At 41.5% G+C, this 24,207-nt stretch overlaps 1 protein-coding gene across 7 annotated transcripts in view; it reads right to left on the bottom strand.

Annotated features, from left to right (window-relative positions):
* Window positions 1-24,207, bottom strand: part of SEMA5A (semaphorin 5A) — a 505,234-nt gene that overhangs the window by 377,309 nt on the left and 103,718 nt on the right. For 6 of the 7 annotated variants that reach the window (XM_059916089.1, XM_059916090.1, XM_059916094.1 and 3 more), the window contains exon 2: window positions 3,478-3,572. The gene's annotated coding sequence lies outside the window, so the exon portion shown is untranslated. Of the gene's footprint in view, window positions 1-3,477; window positions 3,573-8,688; window positions 8,776-24,207 lie in introns of those variants that run through there. The other variant, XM_059916091.1, reaches the window with a different exon arrangement.

Genomic DNA, 24,207 nt, shown 5'->3' on the forward strand with positions numbered 1-24,207 from the left:
ATCTTTTATAACTTATAAACTATGAAACCATTATGGTAGGCACATGAAAATTAATAATGAAATTAATATCTTAGGTAAGTGCTTTAAAGTCAACAAGTGAAGACATCAACCAATACACATGAGATTCAACCACTGTTGCCTTGGTCTTTCAGATGCACCACAGAACATTTAATGCAAACACCAAAAGTTAGGTACAGAAATGAAACAAGAGGAAAAACACTGAGATATGACTTAATGCTGCTCAACATAATGAGTTAAGTTCTATTAAATAAAAAATGTGAAATACAGTTGTTAAAAAAATAGGTAAAATGCAAAAGTTAACCAAAAGAGGAAAGTAAAAGAATGAAAGAATTTCAGTTGTCTGGGTGTAAACTTGGTCTCTATTTGTAGGATGAAGCAATGTGTCGTTGAGATCTCTCATTCCTACAAATATTTTGATTGTCTGAACATATTCCTTAGATTAACATTGTCAGATAACTTTTGTCAGAGTGTTAAAAGAGAGGCAGAATAAAACTATGAGAAGAATTACAAAAAATGATAGCTATTCTTAAATAACTAAACTCTTCCCTGAATGAAAGAGTTGAATATTTTTAATAACATCAGAAGAAAGTAAAGGAAAATTTTTATTAAATTTCTAAGCACTAATGAAACAATTATGAAGGAACTATTTGGCGACACTAAAATGAACTTCTTTAAACTTAAAAGGATAAAGTTAACAAGCAAATAGAGTGGGGGGGGAATGACAACAAAGGGTTAATATTCTTAAAAATAAATTCTGTTAATATCTGTAAGAAAATGCTGAATCTCAAGAACTAAACGGGTATAAAATAAGGACTAACAATTCTTTCACACATGTAAGTTCCCTTTCTCCCTTCTACTTTCTCTCTCTCTCCTTCTCTCTTCCCCTTCTCAAAAAATGGCTAATTATCACATAAAATTTTACAAATCTACCAAATACCATAATGACTAAACAATAGAACATATAAAAGGAAGCAATACTATCAAATTGATTAAAAAATTAATGATGATAATGATAGTAAAGTTTTAGCAAAACAAACTCTCTAACATATTATTGGTGAAGTATAAACGTCTAGGACACTTCTGCAAAGCCGACTGGCAATCTGAGTAAAACTCACTGGCTCTGAAATAGCAAAGCAACTACAGCTATTCTGACTTAATGAATTAACCTTCAATTTTAAAAAAAGCTTTATAATAATAGCTGATATTATGAAGCATCTACTTTATGCTCCAAAATTTCTACTCTTCATAAGGTAGTGATAGTGTGAGGTGTAAAAAACCAGAAAGCAGCAGTGGAATCCAGGTGTCTGCTACACTCCCCTTGTCACGATCCTTTCACATTGTCTATGATTTTTGTTAACTGAAAATAATATATACCTCCAGCAAAGAAGAAGCAGTAAATTCCATTATAGTGCCTTTACATGATAGAATATTATGATGCATTAACATGAGATTTATTAACAATTTTCAATAAGATGATATAGGCAAAATTTTATGTCTAGTGTTATTTCAACTCTGTAAAACACTCACAAAAGACTACATTAACTGACAGCAGTGATTGTCTTTGGTGGAGGCATTACGGGTGAATTTTCCCCTTCTTTTACATAATTTCCATAATTAGCATTCACTATTTTAATCCTTTTTTTCATATTTTTAAACTGCAAAAATACAACATTCTTGAGAAAATTTTAGATAGTGAATATATGGCTCATAAAGGGCACACACCCTCAACCCCAGAGATAATCTACTGAGAGTTTGGTATGTACTGATGTATGTTCTAGCAGACTTTGTAACACACAGCCACTTGTGTGCAGAGACGGTGTGTGTGTGTGTGTGTGTTTAAGATGAATGGGATTATATTGAATATATTATTCTGCAATCTGCTTTTTCCAGTTAATAAGGTACCATACACAACTTTCCAATACTTTTATAATCTGAATTTTACTTTTTATATCATTGCCATTAAAGTGAAGAACACTTTTCTGTTACTTGTGGAACAAGTACCAAGGGACGAGTGGCTCTGGAAAAAGGCGTATCTTCAAAAGTGATCCTACATCAGGCTCACGGGCTTGCTACAGTTACTTATTTCTATGAAAGAATGAACAAACGAATAGGACAGGTCCCTGCTTAAACTCCTTCAAGAAACACAAATTGATTGGCTTTGCTTTACCCATCTTGCTAGATGATAAGCAGTGAGGTAGAGAGTCAAACAAGCCTTGAGGTGTCAGAAGTATCCTTTTGTAAGAAAAAGTTAAACAAAACACAAACCCACTTCATCTGATGTATCTGGCCAAGGGTATGGCCATGTTATCCCATGATTTAAGTATGTCAATCTTGTTCAAACTTGACTCTTGTAAACATCTGCTTTTGCTCAGAATAAAAGATGCAGATTTGATACCAGAACACTTCTGTGCAACGTAATTATAAGACAGCCCAAGATAATTGCATATTTGCCCTAATATGTATAAGTAGCAGCATGTATAAGGCTACAAAATAAAAATGTCACATTTAGAAATTATATGGAGACCAAAATAGGAAATGCTATCTGAACTTATCTTGTAAATGAGCTATACATTCTGGATTACCAAAATATTCTTGATCAGGCCCTGTTTTGAGCAGAGCTATAGTCTAGGTGCTTGGACTTAAGATTAATACACTCGGGGCATGCCGACCATGGAAAGCATTGGAACACCAAATGCACTCACTCCATGCAGTAGGTTTTTTCAGCTACAGTAGGCTTCGTTAAAAGTGGCTTATGAGTAAATTCTGAGCATCCAAGCTAAATTTTGTTAAAGGACTCATACCTACTGGCCACTAAAACGCTCTCACTCTCTACACTGGGATCTTTGAGCACTGCATGCAGATCAGGGTTCAATGAACTACAGCCTGAGGGCCAAATCCAGCTCAGCTTGACAAGTCTTTGTAAATAAGTTCTACCGAACACAGCTACGTTTGCTCATTTACATACATCATCTGTGGCTGCTTTAGGCTACAACACAGAGCTGAGTTAGTACAACAGAGATGATATGGCCAGCAAATCCTAAAATGTTTACTACCTCACCGTTTTCAGAAAAAGTTTACCATCTCCTGATATAGACTGCTGTTTGAAAAACTGATTGCTTACTATTTATTGTGAGCTTTTCTTTAAGGACCTGAGTATTTCCAGTACAGAATAAAAGTGTGTCTGTCCTTATTCTCAGGAGCCACTCTTAGTGCTAAGAGGTAGTAGTGGGTTAGGGCTTAGAACATCGGTTCGCATCACAGCTCTGCCTCTGACCGCTTGTGAGATCTTGAGCTGATTACTTAACTTCTCTGTGCTTTCACTTTCTTTCTGGAAGCCTGCTCATTCATTCACTGCCATTTCTAACAGCAGAGATAAGCGATGCTCATCAACCATCACAGTACCTCAATCTATAAAACTGTTGGCTTCTTCATTTCCTGTTTGAGTGTCCGACTTACCAAGGAGGGAAGGGATGGAGCGTTTCCTTGATCATGTATCACACCAAGGATCCACAGTCACTCGGGCAGTGCAGCCGAACTCTCACACACCAGTGCTTCAAAAAAGAAAAGAAAAAAAAATAGAGATTCGATTAACCCATTTTAAAAGAGGCCATGGTCATTTTTTATCGATTCTGGAAAGTTCCATGAATGCCCTGCCCAACCAGCTGCCTTGGCACTGTAAGGCTTAGCACAGAACAACAGAACAACCTGGAATCACAAATGTGACAGCCCTAGCCTCGCATCCCATGCACCAATGGACTTCTTTCTTCAGAAAAGAAGAAATAACAATTCAAATGTTAATATATGAGAACAAATCTCATGAAACTAATGAAAGGACCATCATTTCACACCGATTTGAATTACTTTTAGCAGTTTGAACATCAAATTCAGACAGGTTGCGTGAATCTACCCATTTTATGATGGCTCTTTCATTCTGTTTTTGGGAATATATAGTACCTTAAGTAATGCATTTCAAAAAATAGGAGATAAAGGCAGAAGGTATAGAATAAACTATAGTAGATTTTGAGCTTGTATTTTTATTTACATATTAATTTACCTGATGCACAATATGATAACTTTATTTTAAAAAGGAATTGTAAACCATAAAAATAATTCACTTTACTAAAACCAAGTAAAGTTATCCAATCTGCTCATTCAATTTAACACATAAAAATCCTGAAAACTTGATATCAGAATGTGATAAAAAACTACCACAAAGCACCAGCTTCCCTAGAACCATGTATGCCAGAAATTGAAGAAATGGGTTACTTTCCATTTCATATTCAAAAAAGAAATTTGTCCATTACTATTTAAGGATGCCTGTCACTTCATATACTACAATTTGGGGGCTCGTGCATTTTCTGTTGTCCTAGTTCATGTAGTGTCTTTCTACTCTCTTCACTCCGCAGTTTCTGGCTGCCATAAAGTTCAAACACACTGATGTTGCCTATCCCAACACAAACACTTGAGTAGCAGCTGAGGATGATGATGAGAAAAGGGGGAGAAGAAGTTCCCAGAACATTCTGGAACATTCTGGCTATCCCTCTATGCATTGATTCCTACACTGTCTACTTAGTAATTATCTAAAGGCCATCATCTGCCTGCAGAAGATCAACTGAATTACAGCATCTGGAAATTTATAAGATTTTCTATCTGCTGAAATGCCATGTGAAAGTCCTGAGGTTCAGAGGAGAGAGGGCGGTGGCTTGGTGACAATGTCCCTCTATGAGGCTCCTGGCCTCCATGAGGTGCCTTTGATAAGTTCATGGGAAGCAAGTGGGTGATCCAACATATTCAGAACTGCCCGGGAAGGCGCCACAGCCCAGGTGCACTCATGCGCTGCAACATCACCAATCCCTATGAGGTCCCAGCTGAGTCTTTGAAAGTCTGTGACTTCATACTTTGGAAAGGAGGAGGTGCAGATGCAAATCCTTGAGGCCAAAAGAGGAGTAAGGGAGCTCTCCCCAAGGTAAGAAGGCATACTCAGCCCAGGAAAAATTCCTAGGAGCAGCCAATTCCTTTCTCACAACACCAATAATATCTCCTTTGGGTGTGGCAACAAATATGTTAGTTGAGGCTTCTTTATTAAACAGCATGCTTGAATACAACAACTTCCTCTCTTGAGCCCTAAAATCTATTTTACAATTAGTACTAAAATTTCTTTGCATTTGTTTATCTCTTAATCAAAATTTAACTAATAAAGTTGGACAGGTCCATTGGTTACTGCCATGAGTACCCAGCAATTCCTACAGACTCCCATGTGTCAGAATTAAATTAAAAACAGGCCTGCTAATTAGGTCTGGAGGCTAAGCGCTCCCATCCTCCCTCAGTGAGATCATAAATTAGCTGATGTGGCCTCTCAGCTAGGACATCCAAGAGTCACGCCTACAGAGAATGGCCAGCCTCTTAAACGGCAAAGGACACAGAGGCCAAAAAACACATTGGAAGAACCCAGAAGCATTGACACAACCCCACGACAAATACCACAGGAAGAGAACATCCCTGCTGAATCCAGGCAGGGACAGCCTGCAACCTGGACAGCCACACACTCCAGGCCCAAACTTCAGACTTCAAAAGCGAGTCCCTTCCTTGTGAAAAGGCAACATTCAAGGCACAGAATGCCCATCGAGAGTTCACACAGCTTGGGGGACAACAGGACTCCCTTTAGAATCTGAAGTCTAAACCAGAAACTAGTTTCAGCAGCAGGATCCAGGGACATACACCCTGAGAGGCTGTAACTATGCCTGTAGTTACATCAAAGGTGAAAAGCACATTTTACCACCCTGGCCCATGACAGCCAAGCAAACAGCATCAGGACCTTCTACTATGGAGGGTAAAGCCTTGCCTGGGTAGGCATGCCACCCTCTAAAGGAATATATACCATTCAACATGACACCCACGTGTTTTAAGCAGTGTAGGGTCAGCAGCGGAAACCACAGCAACAAAGCAGTGACCTTGAATAGGCTAAGCTGAAGTCACAGATATTGGCCCCTTCAGGTCTGGAAGCTGAGCTCTCCCATCCTCCCCCAGTGAGGTCATAAATTAGCTGATGTATAAACTGTAAATCACTGATGTATTTTGCAGAAAACTGAGGGAAACTTCAAAAGGTTAAGAAGCTACAAAGCCCCAGAGGGTCATCTCAGACTGAGGTTGGAATATTTTAAAGTGCATATTTAACTTCCCATTAAATAAGAAACTGCTTATGTTTTATTAATATATATAAATGTCCCCATTTGACTCGATTCCATATTACCCTTATTATTTTCTCTTTTACTTAATAGCAACTTTAGTAGAAACAATTCCTGCGTCCTCTGCCTCATGATTCTCGATTAGAGCCTCACCACGGAAAAAATGCTGCCACCAGGAATATGTGGACCGGGTGGGGAGCACACAAGGCCAGTCTATCTGAAAGGCCACTCCCACGCACAGCTAAATTGGAAGGAAGGCTCAAAGGAGCAGCTCCAAGGAGCTAACAGACTAGAAAAGCAGACAATTAGGGCACGTTAACATGAAAAAGAGAGGAGACTTCATCCAAAGGAAGGGGGTGTCATGGAAGCCTCAGTAAAATGCCAGGATGAGAGTGGTATTTAGGAGAATCAATATGGCAGCTCTGCAGAGAATAGACAAGAATGGGAGGAACCACGGGCGAGAAGCTGCCACAAGAGAACTTTAGGTTTTAAAATATTTTTTTTTAAAAGACTATAAATCATAGCCCATTTTTGCAAAACATTAGTTGTACAGGAACATCAGTCTAGAAACTGAGTATGGACCCATGAGGAATGAATGTCTTTGAAATTAAGACAATAACAAGCTCTGAGAATCAGAATCTTCTCACTAGGAATGAAGATACAAAACAAGTAAAGGATATTGTTGTTCCCTCCCTCGTCCAACACCACTCAGAGGTGCACAAGGAGTTGAAGAAAATGGGTTGACTGTCTCTGTACACGCCATGTCGCTCCCCTCCCTGACACTGTCCCTGACTTTGCGGTCCTGCGTGAGGTCAACTCTGACAGTCTCTGCCGTTCCCTTTCAAACACCTGTGCCTCGCTGGATGGTGCTTGGAGAAATCAACAGCAGACACTGAGGGTAAAGAAAGACGCTGCCTGAAAGTAAGGCAGGCTCCTGTGGGCTGGGAGGGTCATCAGAAACCCCCAGGCATCCAGAAAAAGAAAAGTGCCAGCAACAGGAACAGGGAAAGGGGCAGGAAAGCAAAAATGGTAGAGAGGAGAGGGGGAAGAGGGAAAGAGGAAAGAAGGACACTTAGAAAAGCAGGGAGGGGAAAGAGAAGTAAATACACAAGCAGCAGCCTGCAGAGACACTGGGGCGCTCTGAAAGGTGCAGACTTCTAAGGACATAAGTGATCGCAGGCAGGCTGGGTTCCAGGCAAGAGGGACGAGGGCAGAGCCTCTGCTCCTAAGTTCCTAAGCAAAAATCCCAGCATTCAAGAAAACAACGTGAAGACTGAAGACGAAAAGCCAAATGCACGTAAAGCTTGAGGTGATGAACAAAGCATCTGGTAAAGGCAGCGGTCTGTACAGGGCCATTCTGAGCGTGCTCTGGGGAGCGGCCACCTGTCCCTCCCCTCCGGGCAGATGGTGGCTGGCGTCAGGGGCTGGTCCACGGGGCCAGATCTCCCCAGACATAAGACGGCCAACCGCTTTACACTTAAGATGGGGTCAGGATTCACGTTTTGAAAACTGTTTTGTTCTTAAGACAGGTCTGTTGTTTATTCAATATCCCCATCCAAACTTTGAACATTATTTGACATTATGATGTATAAATGCTGAAAGCAGCGTTAGAAAAGGATGTGATGAGGTGGCCCAACTCTTAGGATTTTTTTCTTTTTGGAAAGGTGTTCCTTCACCTCGAGGTTTGCCTGCACTGGCCAGCGTTACGGAATCTGTGCTGCACCCCCGTCAAATTCTGTTTACAAACAGTGTCTGAATCAAGTAGCGTTCCATAGGGACAACATCAGTGCAAATAGCTGTGGGTTTAGAAGGTTAGAGATCTCACACAAACATGCATGATACAACAAATGTATGGGGAGAAAAAAAAAAAATTTAAAATCTTTAGAGTTGTAACTACACAACAATATTGTATCTGAAAAAGCAAAATGGATGTTTTGCCTTACTTTCCACATCAGTATACACGGCCAATCAGTCAGTTTCCTGTGTCACAGTTGGGTTGAGGATGTATCAAAGAATGGCACACATAATGCGTGTAAGAGTCCTGTCCTCAAGGAATTCACCCTTTGGCTTTCCCCAAATCAGAAATAATCTCTTTAATAACCAACGAATTCATTTCTATACAAATAATGCCACATGTTGATCAAGACCACTTAGTAAAAAATCTCGTTGATAATTATCTCACCTACATTTAGAAAAGACAAGTACCAAATGTCACCATTTCCCTTCTTTAAATCTCTGGCTGTCTTAGGGCCAGAGTAGGAACCCCTGGAGACAAGCCCTAGCAATGGCCGAGGCTTCAAGTACAGTGTGTCCTCACGTGGGGACACAGGACCTCACATCTGGGTCATTTCACGACACAATCATCTGGCTCCGAGACCAGCAGAGGTAAACCCTACTTCCCTGAGTAGAAGAGACACTTCTGACAGTCGTATCCAAAGAGCAAGATGCACGAGGAAAAGACATACCCTAGGAAAAGACATACCCTTCCTGCTTGGAGCCTTCCCACCCAGATCTGCGCCGAGACCCCTCTCTCCATCAGACAGTCGTCACTGTGAAATGTGATGGTTTAGAAATATTAGACACAGCTGAGAACTACAGAAAAGGGAAGGCGGAAATTGGGGATTTCATTTCTCAAAGCGTTGACTAATCCTAACAACATTTGGGAAGAAAGAAACCCAGTTGTTTTCCATTTCGTCTTCCTGTAGCTCATCCTTTGGTGAGTATTTAAAGCTGGTAGGAATTGCTGACCCTGGAACAAATATATTGCCTCAGTAACTGACACAAAGCTTGTGTAAAAAACTCTTTCTATTCCTCTGCTCCCGCACCAGACAATGAAACATGTTCTGAGCTGCCAGGAGGCATGGGAACAGAGAGAAAGAAAGAGCAAAAAATGACAACTTTATTCAAGCAAACAAGTTGCCCAAAACTAAGCGACTGCTCAAAATGAGCAACTTCTAAGATCGGCTCTCTAAGGACACCAACGTCTCCGAATGGTGACTACTTTCTTCTTTCTGCTGCCATGTGCCTAGTTTTCAAAGGACAGCCTCACTTTTCACGCAGGCAGTTTTGAAGCTCTTGCACAAGTGGTTAATTTGCATGGGCAGTTGGCCTCTCAGCTTTCATTTTGACAGCTAAATTGATCCGTCCTTTGTAGACTAGAATATCAGTACTCAGAGAAAGAAGGCTGTCTGAGGCTTTTTGAAAAATCTGGTCTCTCAATTCCTACTTATTCAGAACAACACACTCAAGAAGACTACCCTGTAAGCAGTAGCTTGCCCACACAAAAGAGACTCAAGATTCAACTTGGGCTCGAAATTCAAATTTAACTCAAAAAATTACTTAACTACCGTTGCTACTTCTGTTAAAGAAAACAGGACGGGCTTGGGTTCTTAAATCAGCCCTTTGGTCATTACATAGGAAGAAGGAAATGCCTGCCACAGATTAAACTCACAACTGACACAAAAACCTTCTCAGGACGAAGCTGAGCTAAGGCAGACAAAGGTCTCGTGCAAGAGCATGAAGGAGAAGACGGTTTTTATCCCTGGAAAGATGGCAGGCTGTGAAATTCACAATGAACTGTTACTGAAACGGCAATGGAGTAAATCACTCAGAAAAAATATTTTCCTAAAAAAAGAACAGATAGAAGAAGTCTTTTGGAACTTTCCAGCTACAAAGGATGCTCTCTCTCCAATTCAGTAGAGAGAAACATAAAGATGTTTTCCTTTAACTCAGTAAAGACAATCAGATTAGTACAAACCCATACAAGCCAATCCAATATGCATGGTGGGCTGTGTCAGTTCTGGGTTCTCCATGTCTTCATTTATTTTATGTGCCCAGACTCTCATGCTGCTGTTTTACATGGGATACAGCAACCTGGGCCAAGCAAATCGTGTTTTGATTTAACAGTGAAACTATGCCCTTGTTTTTTGGCTTAAATCCAGCAAATGCACTGAAATCATTTCAGAACGTTCATATCTCCAAAGGCATGAAGAATAATGGACATTTAAAACCTGCTGAAATCAGTCCCAATGACCTGTTGGGTCTTCCATTGTCAAAGGTGGGCTCCAAGACTAAGAAAGAAGACAACTCCTTTCTTCATTACGGCAAGAGGCCAAGTTGCTCAGAGGTGCATTTGTTTCATGCTTTTGAGGCTACAGCAGGATTAACACTATATGAATCCCTGGGTGTGTTGCATAACCCAAAATCTACTTCTGTTCTATTTGCCAGCCTCTTAATATAAATTAGTGATAAAAATAAGAAATAGGCTACTCTGTGTTGAACCAGATGGTGTCTAACTTTCCTATAAACATGGCTGTGTTTAGAGTGTTTACACATGTAGGGGACTAAAAAGATCTTCATTTCTTTACATTTGGCAACGAGTCATGTCACCCATTTCAGCACAAACTGTACTGAAACTTCTTCCCCAGGAAGAATCAGCATAGCTTCACAAATGTTTAAAAACAACCATGTCAGCTGCCTTAGATTAGTCATGAAGCCGTTCTTCCCATCCTGCAGCCTCCAGCAAGGACAAGATCTGATCAAATCGGACTCGCTAAATGGAACCAGAAGGCCGGGCGTGTCCTGATGCAAACCTGCTGTAGAAAAGACACTCTTTTTTGTATGAATCAAAGATGTTTTCTCCATTTTCTTTGCGACACGCACCCTTAAACATGTCAGCCCACGACCCTGACTTAAGGGTGTCCCCCCTACCTGCATCTCTCTCCCCGCCCTTGATTAGTGACACCATGGACCAAAATATCAGACCTGGGACAGGAGTGTTGAATAATGGGGAAACATCTGAGCTTACTGACTATTAAAGGAGCCACAGTCAATTGCTAACCACCGCATTCAATACAAGCCCTGCTCCGCTGGACTAAGTGGAAAGGAAACGAGACTGGTTTGAAAGACAGACGGCATTTTACAAAATTGTGTTCCGTTATCTTCCACTGACAAGCTCTACCAGCAAATGTGACAACACAGGGAGAGTGATCCAGGTCACGTCTGACCCATACAAACCCCCAGTGACTGTCTGCCCTGTCCCTTCTCCCTGCCTCCACCGCGGGGTGGGTTTGGGTTTCCTTTTCATAAACTGTCGAGAAGACAAATCCCTCCTCTTTTGGATAAACAGGATGAAACTGACCACTGCCATTGCTTTGGTTTTTTTTTTCTTTTGATTTTACAAGCTACCGAGAAAGTAACTCCCTTCCTTGTGGTACGTATGAAGTTTATTTATGAATCTGAATCAAGAACTCTGTATTTCTTGCCCTTTTGGATTATATCTTGTTGGCTCAACCTCGTCACTCAAGCCAATCATTCTAAGAGCCGTTCCTGCATCCCAGCTGGTTCTCTGAAATCCACGTGTCCCCTGTGTCCCCATGCGATGCAGTCACCCCACCTCTGTGCCAGGACACCCAGTGCCCGCCTCTGGTTATATCATATCACCCTCTGTTGTTTATTTGTCTGCTTCCCCCATCAAGGGCACTCATCCTGTCCCGTTCAACTTTGAGTCCCCAAGCCCAGGCTTAGGTAGATGGGCAAACACCCGATAAGGTTTCCTTCATTTTACTTCCTGGCGTGTGCAGATGATAATGGATCCACGGACCCAGGGGAATAATCCTAAAGTCAGCTTCTTGAGATACTCTTCCAACTTGGCATCACATCATCCAATCTGACAGCAATCAAAATCACCCAGAAAAACAGAGCACGCCAAACCTAGGTGGGATCGAGATGCTGCCTGGCCCTCCTCCAGGTCTAGAAGATGCCAGGCGCTCAGCAGGTGCCCAGGCAGGAGATGGTGGGTGGCGGCTGTGTGGGAGAGAAAGTCCTGAGGAAAGGAAGTCACACCTTCCTGGACCAGAGGCTTGAGGCTTGCCTTGATCCCATCTCTGCTCAAAATAAAATTCTCCTTTCACCTCTCTTCAGAAGGATTTCAGGTCTCAGAGTCGGCTTTCTGACGTTACTCCTACAGGTTTGGGTCCCCTTTCTTACATCCTGTTTATGCTCTTGTAAGATCCAAACTTATCCCAGACTCTCCTGTGCAAAGAAGCCAAAATTGCTCTCTTCTTATCTATTAAGCCGACTGACATATACAAGGGTCCTTCTGCAGACTCCCTGGGGGAGCTGCCTCCACTCCCCCCGAAACCTCTCTAGGGGCTCAGAGATGTCCCCATGGAGAGATGGCCGCTCACGTGAACAGTCAGGACAGGAGAACAAGGGCAACCCGGTGGCCAACAGTGACCAGTCAGGAAAATGCCTTTCCTTAGTGATACACACATTATTTTTTGCAAATCGAATGCTTATACTGATAATTCCCTTAGTAAACCCATTTTTCACAGCTATCAGGTGAATTGCTAAGTAAACATTACTCTAAGTTCTGAACTTATAGTGTCCATTTGAACTGGAGTGTTTCCTACGTAGCAATTCTGCAGCGATTGATTAAAACAAAATCCACAGTGTTTTGTTCTTGGGCTTCCGTTCTCTCTACAATCAGGGGTTTCAGGCCCCTTCACCCACGCAGTGTCCTGAACATACTTGACCCTTGGCTGATGGCCTGCTCACCCTGTGTCCCTTCTCCCCAGTTAACTGCAGAAGAAGGAAGTATAAAGCAGCTCCCTTTCACCCTCCAGTTTTCCACGTCACACGTAGCTTTAGAAAACATGAACGGGCTCTGGCCCACGTGAACATGAAATTATGACGTGCCTTACCCAGTTAAAAACATATTAGCATTTTAGATAACTTAGCACCAGAAAATCAATCTGTGCTTGGGGACATTTTATGCTTGACTTTAAAATGTGCATTTTAATCTCGATGTTATATTTTTTGACTCCGTTCATACTTAGGCCTACAGAAGTGATGCTATTCCATGAGGGTAATGAGCCCAACAATTGAATTCAGCTTTTAAGAAAGGTCTATATGACTCTAGTGAAGAGGATGAAACAGTGACACAGAAAATAAAGTCAAGTGACAGCAGGACACAGACTTGTCCTTGCTTTGGGATTTTGTTTTTCAAACTATATACTCATGTTAAAATAAGACATTCTTGTCACATCAGGTTTCTCATCCACGTCCCCTCTCTTGGACCAGCAGACAGCTAGCCTCTCAGCACAGTGTTGGCGCAAAATCTGTCTCTCTCTCCTCACACATTTCACCAGAGGAACTACAGTCTAATTATGGACCATCCCATCAATGCAGCCATCACTGTGAACACCAGGGAAGTTAAACCATAAACAGAACCCCTCATTCGCATGGAAAGCTGATAGCAATGTGGGAAGGCGTGATAAGACCCGTTATTATTCTTGGAACAAAACATCTCGCCCTGTTGGCCATTTACGTCGTCATGTGCTTCAGATTGCCCTTGGGCAGGGCTATGCATTATTTACTGACAATTTCTCAAGTCATGCTGCCTTTCCAAATATTGTAAAAGAAGCTGTAAATCAGAAAAGTGGCATGAAATTTTGGTGACAGCTGCTTGTCTCAAAGACTCCTAAGGTAAACCACCAAACCATAGCTTGATGTAATAGCACGGTCTTTACCCACATTCCTTGACAAACTCCTAACCCCCAGCACATTAGGTCTCTCCTAGTTGCATATTCTGGGGGACACAGGGGTCTTTCAACAGAAGCTAAAAAGATGCAAATTGATCATAACCATCCTGAGATAAGAAAGACCCAGCTTTCATGATTTCCCTCTGCTGTGAACCTTGGGAGAGGTCAACCTCCCCATCATCATCTTCTTCTCTTGGCCATGGATGGCAGACGGGAACTCCACTTGGCAGACAAGGCACCTGACAAAGTGTGGACACCAGGTAAGAGTTTTGGTTCTATCTGAACCATACAGTAGTAGGAAAACAATAATCATCATGGAGGAAATCTGAAGAACTGGAAGGTTTTAGCGCTACACCTAGTCCTTCTGCCATCAAAGGACAAACTGTCAATAGAAAGACTCTTCCCCTCGTTCCCTTGCTTCACCTTTCCCACCAGCACTTTTTCCTTTTGTCAGTCCTACAGCCCACACGGGCTCTACAATGCTCCTTATGGCTACAACGGACCTTTAAAGAAAGGAAGGGCAGAGAACTTACAAGGACACGAGCTCTCCTCCCTCAAGGACATTCACTTTGGGAACTGTCACTGCTCAGAAGACATCTTCATCCCTGCCGAAATCACCAGAGGGAGCCCCTTCTCCTCGATTTCAGTTTGTTCTGACAGACACACAGTGATCGAGGAACCGCAGGCTTCCCAAAGCAAAATGCTGTGCAGGAATTTCAGAGCCGTCCTTGGCTTGTCAGCAGACGTCGGCAGCTCGGGGAGAAAGCTCTGTTGCAACTCAGCCAGCGTGCCAGCCCACGTGCCAATACACGATCTCACAAGCAGAAAAGCATCCCCGCCCAGATTATTCCAGCCCGGCCCCTTCTGGCTCCCACCAGGGCACGGAGGCCGGCACTGTGTTTCAGAAGGAAGTTTCACAGCCCTGTTAAAAGAAGAATCATGGTGGGCTCCCACAAATAAGGCCACATCTTTAACCCGGAGCAAATGAAACTTTCTTTTACCTTCCAGCCACACTCTCCCTAAGCAAAATTTAAAAAGAGAAACTAGAGATGCAAAGTAACCACTGTTGTCACTTGCTCAGTAGATGTGCCTAGTTTCCTCACCCAGCTTGTTATTCAAGGTGCTATTTATTACAAAAGCTCTAAAATCATTGTTCTCCTCCAGGTCAAAGCAGAAGCACTGATGTCCAGAGATAATGAGGCCACACAAGGACAGGCAGGAAAGTGTCCAAAGAGGTCTAATTCCATCAGGAAGAAGGAATGTCTGAGAGCTGCTTCAAAGGCTGGGAGGTTTTCCACCAGTGATGCTGCAAATACCAAGGACATAGGGATTGACAGAAAACGCTGCTTCCTTACCAGGAGCTTAAACATCTACTTTGCACCTATGGGATTCAGAGTACAAATGGAGTTGGACAACTCCAAACATTACTTCTTTCAAATGGTAACTGATATTCATGAAAGAAAAAGAAAATACAGTCAATCTTCATTATTCACGGATTCCACATTTACAGATTCCATATTTGTGAATTTGCCTACTGGCTAAAACTTATTTGTTACCGCAAAATGTGCTGTTAGCTGTAAGTGCAAAGGTAAAGGATCAACTATATATTAAATAAGGTGTCTTTATCAGAAATATGCATTAAAATGAGGTTCTTTATTCGTAGGTTGATGAAGATGTTGAGACCAGAAGCTCGCAGGAACCTAGCCCTGTATGTCCCCTAGGAGCAATGATTCAGGATTAGCTAATTCAGGGTTCATGATGAACTTACGGGGCATGAGTACTATGAGTCCTCCATAAGGACAGACTGTAAATAGTGAAGGTCATGAACAAAAGACAGAATACCATAACCATGTCCCAGCTCTACATGGGAATGTCAGACGCTGGCTGACGTAAGATGATGTGAAGGTGGGCGGCAGGATTGCGTGAGTGGAGTGTATGTCACACAGAGGAGGGGCCACCTCGATGGATGGAGATAAGGGGTCAGGCAATGGAAACTCCAAAGACACAAGCTACCTGACTGTTCCTGAGAAGAAAACTATTGGCCCTCTGGCTTCTGAGGAGCCCAGAACTCATCACGCTAGCAGCGAACTGTGGGAGCCCCTGGTGCCTGGCTGTCTGGCGTTAACCTTTCTAGAGTGACAATTAGACCCCTCAGAAACAGACATGGGGGTGATCCCGGGCATCAGGGATGACAGGCCAGTGGTCAAGGTCACTCGCTTGCCGACTGGGGGCTCTGGCTTTGGCTGGCAGGACTCTCTAGAGCCCTCATTATATGATGTGAACCAGATCCTTGGGTTCTGCAGCAGATGATGATCCTTGCTCCCTCGATTTAAAGGATGATGACAGTCTAAAGAGTTGATTGTGTCTCATTACACTTGAGATAATAGATGCCTGACAACTGAGGCTATTAACTTGAAGTTCCAAACACATCACACTGGCCCTCTGGTATAGTCCCATCGGTCACATGTCAAATAAGAAAGTGTTTTCTTGCTACACAGCGTGTAAAGGAGAAAACGCTAAACTGGTACAGAACGGCGAGTACTGTTTTTTTTTCCTAGTCCATGAAAGTCTTAATTCAATTGAGTCACTACACTACAAAGTACACTGAGACCTTTAACATTAAAAAACAAAATAGGCAAAGCAACCCATAAAGGCCATAAAATAAAAAGGCCCAAAGCCATTACTTTCTTGTTTCCTTATGGTTTTACAGGCTTTCTCCTCTAGAAAATTCTCCCCTTTTATTACAATATTAAGAATTATAGGGCTTCCCTGGTGGCACAGTGGTTAAGAATCTGCCTGCCAATGCAGGGGACACGGGTTCGAGCCCTGGTCTGGGAAGATCCCACATGCCGCGGAGCAACTGGGCTCGTGAGCCACAATTACTGAGCCTGCGCGTCTGGAGCCTGTGCTCCGCAACAAGAGAGCCTGCGACAGTGAGAGGCCCGCGCACCGCGATGAAGAGTGGCCCCCGCTTGCCACAACTAGAGAAAGCCCTCGCACAGAACCGAAGACACAACAAAGCCATAAATAAATTAATTAATTAATTAAGAAAAAAAATTAAAAAAAGAATTATAATTACTACCTTTTGGAATGGAACTGACTTCCTTGTAAACTACATTCCTCCTTTTATCATGAAGAAAAGGAAAGAAAACTGAGCATCTCCCCCCCCCCCCCAGCCTATACACAGGGAGTTGTCCAAAGAAAGAGAGTGAAAAGAACAGAAATGGCTCACATGTGCCCTCAGACTAAGAAAACATACTGAAAAAGCAATGCACAAACAATTTCCCAAGTTCAGAAAGAGTACTTTCAACCATGATCACAAAAATATAAGCCGGTAGGCGCCACAGACACATTCATAGAGAAAATCAGAATCATCTATAAATGATAAATCAAACCCAAGAATGATGGCTATGAGTCAGGTACCTGCATTTTTATTTCAGCAGCATCAGACAGGGCTGTATCTTGCCTACACCTGAAGCTGTGATTATTGCAGACTAACCACACCTCTCAAGGAGTTTCCTGGTTAGTTAGCAGACCAGGGGCTTAGCTCTCGAGACTAGGAGGTAATGTGCCTACATGAACAGGCCAGGACAGGAAACGGGTTTCAGACTGGGATCGAGCAATCCTGTAATAAGAAATCGTGAGAATTTGGTTTTTAACGACTATTCCATCTGGCTTTTCAGCCAAAGCTGGCTCTAAAAAGTCCCTGCTCTCTACGAATACTAGACGCTAAAAATAAGGACGTGTGTATACGTTAACTGAGAGGTTTGGAGAGATCTAGTGGCAGCACGAAAGGAAGGCTAAAGCACCATTAAAATTTTGAGCTGGAAAGCAGAGAAACAGTTGGTATTTGACTAAAACTTTCAGAAGACCCTTCCAGGTAGTGTGAGTCAGCAGGGTACACGTTATCTGGAGAGCCTCAGAGGCACAAAGCACAGAGAGAAGAACGTGCTCCAAAAGAGTTTGAGGACGACCAGAGAAGGTGCTTAGAAAGAATCAAGTCTCCATTCGCCAATTACTGCAGAAGTCAGCTCTTTGTTTCCAAGAAGCCTGCAGTTACGGGACTTAGATCGGGGCATAAATTCTAATTAAAGTAAATCCTTCTAGGTTCCCTGCAGAATTTCTACTCACCGGCTTCATCTTCCAGCAGGGTTTGAATTCCTTGTTACCCAGCTCAACAAAGAGCTACTCCGTCCCCAGCTGGGCCAGGGAGGGACATACGTGTCATGGTCACACTGTGTCTTCCTGGGCAGTTTAATCTCTCTTCTACAACCCACTGCAAATAATTGCTGCTATAAAGACAAGTGTCAAGAATCTGAGTGCAGGTGAGAATCAGGATTTGCCTGGGGAAGAAGAGGGGGTAATTGAAAGCAGAGAACAGAACATCACAAAAGGAGAAAATGAAAAACCCTGACTTTCAAGGGAATTCAAGGAGAACACAGAGAGGGGAGAAGAAAAGAGAAATGATTCTGGTGAGCGGGCAGAGCCCCATTAGGGGCACCTGTGACTCTGGGTGCTAACAGAAAGCAGATGTGTCCATGGCCGTGGTCTCCTGTCCCTTCAACCCGGTCCTAATGCTCCAAACAGTACCCCAAACCACAAAAGGGCTGGAGGAGACAAGGGAGAACTAAGTGGGTCCAGCTGCAATAACAAACCAGAAGGGTTGAACCGCAAAAGCTTTTAAAAATAAACAGTGTGATTCCAAGCGAGGGGGAAACCCAGCTCTGGGGAACTTCAAGGAGTACTGGACCTCACCAGAGCTCATTTTAAAAACCATTTAGAACTGCCTTTCAATGAGGTGTTTAAATGACAACAGAGGGGCCTGCCTCACCAAAAGAGAATAGGATCAAACAGGGAAATCCTCAGAAGAACTCTACTCAGACTGCTCTACAGAGAGACTCAACTCGCCTTTCCTCTCCCCATGGAAACTTCCTTAGTCTTGAACAGGCCTCAAAGTCCCCAGGGCTTAATACTGTTACCCCCTGAATTTTCTGAATCAATCCTAACAAATCAGCCCAACCATGTACCTATTTCAGAGCTTTTGGGAAATAATTGGTCTCCCTGTTTCTGCTAAAAACCTGCTGCTTCTAAGTTCAACTCCTGAAAGTACATGGCCCAGAACTTTCCAAGTTACTTTAAAAAGAACAGAAGAACATGTCACCCACCCATAATGGCTGTGCCTGAATGAATCCACAACTCCTTCTTCTCTAAGAAAAGTTGGAAAAAGGCTCCCCAGAGGACTAGAAATGGCGCCATGACCCAAGTTAAAACCCTGTTACTACTTTCTACCTGGGTAGCATGGACACGGTTTTTTGGGGTTTTTTATTTTGTTTTGTTTTTTACCTTTCTTAAGTTGTTTCCCATGTAAAAGCAGGGAAATAACAGCAATCAGGTTAAAAGAAAGTTATGAGCTTTCAAAACTATGAATGCCAAGTTCCTAGCTCAAAGAGTTGGTACTCAAAAATTCTATCACTATAACAAATGGAATTGTTCCTTAAACCAAAAAAGGGACGGCCTAGAGGGCCAGGGTTAACTTATTCTATGAGTCTGTGTCCACAGACTTACCTTTGTGGGTCTCATTGTTTAATCTATAAAATGAAGTTGGTATGTTTAGATAATTTTCTTTAATGCCAGTTTCAGGTCTAGAAAATCTAGTTGTCTGGGAATTTGGTTTCTTCCTCTGTATTGTGCAACTGCAAAGACTCATTCTAGGCCTATCATGACATTTTCTTCTCCTAGCAACTTTTCCAGAAAAAAAAAGCAAAAACTAAGAGACATCAATTTGATGCCCTCTAATATATAAGGACCATGTTTTGAAAGGGTCACAGGACAAGTTTTTGATATGAAGTACAAAAGGAAAAGGAAACTTATTCTCTAAAAATCAGCACCTCTCCATTCATATGAGAATGGGGCAGAGCAGTTATGCCTTACCATGTGGAAAGGTCCAGAGAGCTGATGACAAATGGGTCCCATTTTTTTCCCTAGTGATACTAGTTTTGTTCTAAATCTTCAAGTGGGCTACCTTCTAAAAATCGATCAGACCAGTCTTTTGGTCTTTCTCAACGATTCAGCATAACGTAGAAAGTATGAACCTGAGGTAACTGCCTGAAACTAAGAGGAGCATTTGGCAATGAGGCACTTTCCTCAGATGTTCAGCTGCTCCACTGTGTAAGCACATCAGTAATAAACCAGTTAATGAAATATGGACGCAGGCACCCATCCACGTGTGGTCCAGCATGTAGGTTCAGGCGCATCAATACATAGAAGGGGGCTGCAGACTGCTCTGAGGCTGCATGATGAGTCCATTAGCTGAAGCTCCGGGATGGACCAGGGAAAGTGTCCGCAAATGGCTGGTTGTCCATATGTAAAAGTCAAATTTTCTATGAAATATATTACAAGAAGCTTTGGATTGCCGTGGATGGCAGTGCCAACTCCGTGGAACATGTCTGAGTATCACCACTTGGGAGACACAATGACAGCTAACAGGCAGGTGTAAGAAGCCGAGAGGCTCAGCCAGGGAGTCCCAAAGGGGTACACATTTTATAATCAAATTTGCATCAACAGTGACATCCTTTAAAACCATCACATGCTACTACCAGCTTCAGTCAGGAGAAGGTAAGCTATGCTGGATGAAAACTGATTCAGGTAGTCTTAGAAGACTAAGCTCTTGATTTCATCCATTTTCACAAGATAAAATATGGACCAGGAAGATTTTTAATCAATGCTGGTGGCAATAATTAAATACATAGTGCATTTTATATATTATAAGGTTAATATCTAATATCTAATTTTTAAATTTCCCATAATTACATTGTTTTCTTTAAAAACTGGAAATGTCTTCCAGAAAGCTATTGATGGATCATGTTTCAGGAAGACTCTTAGACAGCTCCCAGGATACCTGCCTTGCAAGATCCCCTTACTTGAAGGTAGGTGGGACCTGTGACTTGCTTCTACCAACAGAACACAGCAAAGGTGACAAGCTATGAGTGATTACATGACTCTGTTATATTAGAGTGCAGCACCTGCCTTGCTGGAGTCTCCTTCTCCCTAGCTGGCTTTGAGGAAGCAAACAGCCAAGCTGGAGAAGTTCACCGACAAGGAGCTGTGGGCAGCCTCTAGTTGCTGAAAGAAGCCCCTGGCAAGAAGTGAAGCCCTCAGTCCTACAACCACTAGGAAATGAACCAAAAAGCAGATCCTTCCCTGTCAAGCCTTCAGATGAAACCCCAACCCCAGTCAACTGCCTTTGATTGCAGCATTGCTGAGAAGCCAAGAGGCTGTATCCAGACTCCAGACCCACAGAAACAGTATAAGATAATAGATGTGTTCTTTTAAGTCACTAAGTTTGTTGCATTATTTTAATATAAGATAACTGATACAGCCCATTAGAATGATACAAGCAATTTTATTTACAATAAGCATATATAGGATACTATTCCATTGAACTGGTCTATCATAAACTATAAATATATATTTCTTAAGTGACTGATTTTAATAAGATTATTTTTAACTACAGCACAAAATCAAGCATTGTGTCAATAGATGGCTGATCCTCATTTTCCACTCACTACTCCACAGTGGTTCTAAAGATAGCAAGGCCTTAACCTAGTAAGAGAAATAAAGTTGCATACGATCAAAACAGCAACATTTGATCATTAGTTACTAACCATAGATAGTTCACTTTTAAATTGACCTGTGATTACTAAAAAATGTCACATCATTATTGTCAAAGTTTATTTTCAAAATTCTGATAGTTTGTATAAAGCATTCCTGAGAACGCACACTAGGAGATTTTGATTTTCATGTTAACAATAGTATAAATGAAGGATCTGGTTGTCTGAACAGGCATGAGAAAGGTATTGCTAAATTGTTTTATGTAGACTGTTTCATGTTTGGGAGGTATATTTAGACTGCAGGATGTGTTGAAATAAACAGTCAGAATAGAAAACTAAAAACAGAATTACCATATGATCCAGCAATTCCACTCCTGGGCATATATCCAGACAAAATTATAATCCAAAAAGATACATGCACCCCTATGTTCATAGCAGCACTATTCACAACAGCCAAGACATGGAAACAACCTAAATGTCCATCGACAGATGAATGGATAAAGAAGATGTGGTACATGTATGCAATGGAAGAGTACTCAGCCATAAAAAAGAAGGGAATAATGCCATTTGCAGCAACATGGATGCAACTAGAGGTCATCATACTAAGTGAAATAAGTCAGAAAGAGAAAGACAAATACCAAATAATATCACTTATATGTGGAATCTAAAATATGACACAAATGAACCTATCTTTGAAACAGAAACAGAATCACACACATAGAGAACAGATTGGTGGTTGCCAAGGGGGAGGGGGTTGGGGGAGGGATGGAGTGGGAGGCTGGGGTTAGCAGATGTAAGCTTGTATATATAGAATGGATAAACAACAAGGTCCTACTGTATAGCACAGAGAACTATATTCAAAATCCTATGATAAACCATAATGGAAAAGAATATTTTTTAAATGTATATATAAATATAAATATATATATACATATAACTGAATCACTTTGCTGTACAGCAGCAATTAACACAACACTGTAAATCAACTATACTTCAATAAAAAATAAATAAGTAAAATTTAAAAATAAAAAATAAAAAGATTTGTTTCTTATAGTTACGGAGGCTAGCAATCTAAAATCAAAGTGTCAGCTGATTCAGTTCCCTGGTGAGGGCTCTCTTTTCGACTTGCAGACAGACGGCCACCTTCTTGATCAGCTGGCACAGAGAGAGAAGCAAACTCTCTGGTGCCTCTTCTCACAAGGGCGCTAATCCCCTCATGAGTGTCCCACCCTTATGACTTCATCTAATCCTAATTATCTCTCAAAGGCCCCATCTGCAAATGCTACCACATGGGGAATAAGAGCATCAATATACAATTTTTGGAGGGACACAGTTGCGTCCATAGCAATAAGCATGAAAGTATTTTTTAAAGCATGTTTATGAGTTAATTTAAACTCATGATTGGATGTTTAAATACATGATTTCTGTCTATATTCTTTTAAAGAGTCTAAAAATGCATGTAATAAAATATAGTATCCTAGATTTCCAAGTAGGAAAATTTTGCTGCTTACTCAAAGCTAAATGTTTTCAATCACATCTTCATTTGGGGAGGAAAAGGGGGAAATGTTTTCCTCATCTTGACATGTTTAGCAATTTGAAACAGAACCAAATGTTCCATGTTTACATTTTCTAGCTCCCAGAAATTATGGAATTCCTTAGTTCATAGAATTTATTCTTCTCTTGTCATTGAAAGTGTACAATACAATCAAATGAAAATAAATACTATATTAAAGCCATGTATTCCTCTACTTATAATTAACTGATAAGCCTTTGTCATTATGTTTTGAAAAATTTTAGATTATTTGTTGCCTTAAGACATAAATTTGGTTGGTTATCTATCAACTATTTTGCTATTCTTATGGAGAGTAAGCTTCCAATTATTCCCTCTGTTTGCTGTCTTAGACGTCCCTAAGCCTTGCTGAACAAGTAGCACAAGGCTTCTCTTTGGAACTAACCCCAAAGATGGCTAAGTAACCCAAATACGGACAGTCTACTGTAATTTACATCATTTGTGGAAATGCTCATTTTCTTAGTCACAGGCTTTGCCGTGCATTTAGCATAGAGATTTCCTAGCACAGAAATGATATTTAAAAGCTCTAGGGCAGAAGACCTAAATAGATGTTTCTCCAAAGAAGATTTACAGACAGCCAACAGGCACATGAAAAGATGCTCAACATCACTAATTATTAGAGAAATGCAAATCAAAACTACAATGAGGTATCACCTCACACCAGTCAGAATGGCCATCATCAGAACGTCTACAAATAATAAATGCTGGAGGGGGTGTGGAGAAAAGCGAACCCTCTTACACTGTTGGTGGGGCTCTAAGTTGGTACAACCACTATGGAGAACAGTATGGAGGTTCCTTAAAAAACTAAAAATAGAGTTATCATATGAGCCAGCAATCCCACTCCTGGGTATATATCCGGAAAAGATGAAAACTCTAATTCAAAAAGATACATGCACTATGGTATTCACAGCAGCACTATTTACAATAGCCAAGACATGGAAGCAACCTAAATGTCCATCGACAGATGAATGGATAAAGAAGATGTGGTACATATATACAATGGAATACTACTTACTCAGCCTTTAAAAAGAATGAAATAATGCCATTTGCAGCAACATGGATGGACCTAGAGATTATCATACTAAGTGAAGTAAGTCAAAGACAAGTATCATATGCTATCACTTATTTGTGAAATCTTAAAAAATGATACAAATGAACTTATGTACAAAACAGAAATTGATTCACAGACATAGAAAACACACTTATGGTTACCAAAGGGGAAGGGGGGGGAGGGAGGGGTAAGTGAGGAGCTTCGGATTAACAGATATACACTACTA

The sequence above is a fragment of the Balaenoptera ricei genome, chromosome 3 (assembly GCF_028023285.1).
Source record: "Balaenoptera ricei isolate mBalRic1 chromosome 3, mBalRic1.hap2, whole genome shotgun sequence".
Classification (NCBI taxonomy): Eukaryota; Metazoa; Chordata; class Mammalia; order Artiodactyla; family Balaenopteridae; genus Balaenoptera; species Balaenoptera ricei.